Source organism: Microtus ochrogaster, chromosome 2 (genome assembly GCF_000317375.1).
Source record: "Microtus ochrogaster isolate Prairie Vole_2 chromosome 2, MicOch1.0, whole genome shotgun sequence".
NCBI classification, from domain to species: domain Eukaryota; kingdom Metazoa; phylum Chordata; class Mammalia; order Rodentia; family Cricetidae; genus Microtus; species Microtus ochrogaster.
The window spans coordinates 80,813,994-80,817,968 of record NC_022010.1 but is presented as its reverse complement, the minus strand read 5'-3'; positions in this window follow the sequence as shown (position 1 = coordinate 80,817,968).

The following is a 3,975-nucleotide window of genomic DNA, read 5'->3' as shown; positions in this document are numbered from 1 at the left end:
TTTGGTCGATGGGAATCTACCTTGAACACTGAGGCCATCGTGTTACTTTCTATTAGGCGTCGCCTCGAAGCAGATAAGGAAAGTCTAGAAAAAGTCCCAACCTACTCTAAGAGAAAAGGAAGAGTGTGGAAAGAGGGTAGTCAAAGTCAGTCCTTAAGGCTGGAATTATTCCTTCAGCTTAACATGTCAACATGTCCAAGAATCACACTCTGAAGTCTTATTTTCAGAACCCTAACACCATACCATAAGAGAAAATCTGCTGTTTGTTGATGACATGAATTATGAGTGCTATAGAAAATATCAAAATAAGCTTTGTAAACAGTAGACACAGCTACAGCTAGTGTGAAGATTGGTGTATGTTAAGCTACTTGAGTTTCATAGTAATCTTAAAGACTAACTACCGGTTTAAAAAAAACAAACTCTGTTCTTATCCAGTGTTCCACAGCACTGGCACATGGTGGAAAATGACCCGGAACAAGAATGAATTGTATATAGCTCCTAATATATGGAGGAGTCTTAAAGTGTTTTGATTGTTTCATTAAGTTTTCTTTTAAAGTTATATCATATATATTAATGTTATTTCTTCAAGTTTTAGAGTTTTTATCATTGCCATGAACTGGGAATCAGAGAAATTTTTCCTGGCCCATCTGACTATATTACCAAGGTGAATAATATACAAAGCTTAGCTTTGTGATGCATTTATCTAATTATTCTTTATCAATAAAAACTCGGGAGTTAGATATCAGGGTAAGACCTGAATGATCAGAGACGCAGTGGAGAAATGCCAATGACCTCCTCTTTAGTTCCTTAATCCAAAAAAGGCAGAGCCCCTATCTTAGCCCTGCCCTGCTACGATTAATTTTGGTACACTAGCAGCTAGATAGTTCTATCTTCTTATTGAAAACTAATTTGTATTGGCAGTCTTGGGAGTGTTGGATTTCTATCAAAATATCAAACCACAGCTTTATCTGTCTTTTTTTTCTTTTTGGGTTTTTTTTTTGGGGGGGAGAGGGATTATTTGTTTTGGTTTTGCTTTTTATGTTGTTATTTTTTCAAGACAGGGATTCTCTGTGTAACAGTCCTAATTGTCCTGGAACTGGCTCTTGTAGGCCAGGCTGGCCTGGAACTCACAGAAGTCTGCCCATCTCTGCCTCCCAGGTGCTGGGGTTAAAGGTGTGTGGCACCATTGCCCAACTCAGTTTTGTCTTTCTAAGTAGTCCATAAACTTCTTTACATGACTGATATAAGCTAAAGAACCACCTTCTCTGTGTGTGTGTGTGTGTGTGTGGTTTAGTATACTACCTCCCAAGCTTGAACTGTCATTAAGCTTCCAATCTCATTCCTGACTGCAGTATTTCACCTGGGATTTCCCATCTCCAAGAGTGTCCCTTATCCTTCTCCTAGCAATTCCTCACAATTCCATAAGAAAAGCTTTTCTATGATTTTTTACGTAACTATTTTTTTGTTTCATTACATCATCATACATTCATTCTTCAGTTCCCTTGATTTCCATCTCTAGGTGATCTGTGCACTGAATTCAATGATACACAGAGCACAATAAAAAAGACAGTTTATTTTAATTCACAGTGTATTCTATAGGGTGAGAGTGGATGATGGCCAGAATAACCTTTGCCTTGATCTACATTTTATATATGATTTTTACTTTATCTGAAATCTGTAGAACAAGCAGCATTTCTTAGCTAGACTTGTCCCACCCAGGTGATAGACAGGTTTATTTAAATTGATTGTTTTTTTTTAAAGATTTACTTATTAATCATACAATGTACTGCTGGCAAGGTGGTTGTGAGCCACCATGTGGTTGCTGGGAATTGAACTCTGGACCTCTGGAAGAGCAGCCAGTGCTCTTACCCTCTGAGCCATCTCTCCAGGCCCCTTAAATCGATTCTTCTGCAGGAACAAGAAACACGATATATTTCAGAAAGTAAGTATCCTAGTTTACTGCCAATGTAATACATCCTAGAATTACCTGGTAAAGGAATCATAGCTATGTAATTGTCTTCATCATGTTCATCTGTGATCATGTCGGCGAGGGATTATCTTAACTGTTTATTGAGGGCAGTACCCAGTGTGGGCAATGCCATTTCCTGAGTGTGGTTCTAAGATATATAAAGAGAGCAGAATAGGACTCTAAGGGAGCCAGGGAGTATACCAAAGGGAAGAAGAGAACTAACAATCAAATTCCTCCATGGCTTTTGCCTTTGAGCTTGTACCCTCACTGCCTTCAACAAATAGCAATAGATGCCTGGTGGTGGTGGTGCACGCCTTTAATCCCAGCACTTGGGAGGCAGAGGCAGGCGGATCTCTGGGAGTTCGAGGCCAGCCTGGCCTACAAGAGCTAGTTCTGGGACAAGCACCAAAGCTACAGAGAAACCCTGCCTCGAAAAAACAAAATAAATAAATAAAAATAGCAATAGAGTTAAGTAAGAAATAATTTTTTCCCATTAATTCACCTTGATAGTATATTTACAACGAGAACATAATACAACAAATACAACTTTCTACTAAATATTAATCTTATGATGCTTAGGGCTCATGGACCCAGGTTTATTTAACCATAAATGACTTTCCAGGCAGTTTGTGAAGTCACTTTGCTGTCTAGACAAAAGCAAGCCAGATCCTATTCTTCTGACAATGACTTAAATAATTTTTTTTATTTTTTTTAGTTTTAAAAGCTCTTGTCACTGAGAGAGGGATCTCACCTCAAATCCCACCACACTATGTTCCAAACTTGATAATGTCTAACTAGCTATCTAACAATCATGAATTAATCCACTAAACAAATTATTTGCAACATGGCAGGGTCCCTAATTATTAATCCTTGAGTCTTTTGCATTTTAAAAGTGACTCTAGAGAACAAACAGGTACTTGAAAATTACAAACTTTGGTTAAGGGACATTGAAATATAAAATTAATATATGGTCTCTGTCTCCGGAGGCAATATCTAATCTATTAGAAGATATGATAGTAAGTCTTTAAAAAAAAACACAATAATGCAAACAAAAACTTCTCAAAGTTCAGAGTCCTGATTGACAACAACATTACCTGAAAAATCATAAGACAAATTTTCTAGATTTTTAATTAGCATGATATTAAACTTGTACATACTGGGTCAAGAACCCTGGAGCTGGGAACGAGCCTCCATTCTAACAGTCTGAGTCAGATGCAACCATTGTTTAAGAACCAGTGTAAAAATTTAAGATGAAGTTGCTCAATCCAGACTAATTGTGTTTAAACCTAAATCAGCTAGTTGTATGATTCTAGACAAGTACTTTACATGGGTCAATGAAAAAATATCATAGCTTTGTTCTTATAAGGAATAAGAGAGAGTTTATTCTAGAGCTATTTTGAGTGACAATGGCCTGAAAACATTATGCCAAATTCCATATTCCAATGTGAAAACAGTTCATAAAGTTTGATAGTTTTACAGAAAAAATAAAGACGTAAAATCAAGGCAAGTTTAAAATACATTTGTGGGTACATCAGAGAGATGGTTACAGAATGATGGGAGAAGCTTTTCAATAGGGGCAAGATGCTACAGGCATTTTTGCATTTGGGGTTGGGGGAAGCTAAGTGTCTGCTAAGTTCATTTATTCTAAAAACTTTCTATCTATGAGTCAAAAGATGTTAGCTCTGAAACAGATGTGTGCAACTATGGCTATTTTAAATGGCTAGGACTAACCCAAGATAAGGACACTCCACAGTTGTGCAGTGTAAAGTAGGCCAACAGTCTCTGCAGCCACCACTCTCTTCCCGAGTTTTTGCTCATATATGAGTATTGTCTTCTTCATTAAATAGGGGTAATTGTAATGGCAGAACAAACCTGGATGATTTTTGAAAATATAAAAATAATTCACTAGGCATAAAGTACCTGACAAATAAAAATACAGAATAAAGGTTCTTTTGGTTTGTTATAAGGTGTAAACTGTTTTTTAAAAAAGTTTGTTTTAAAACAAA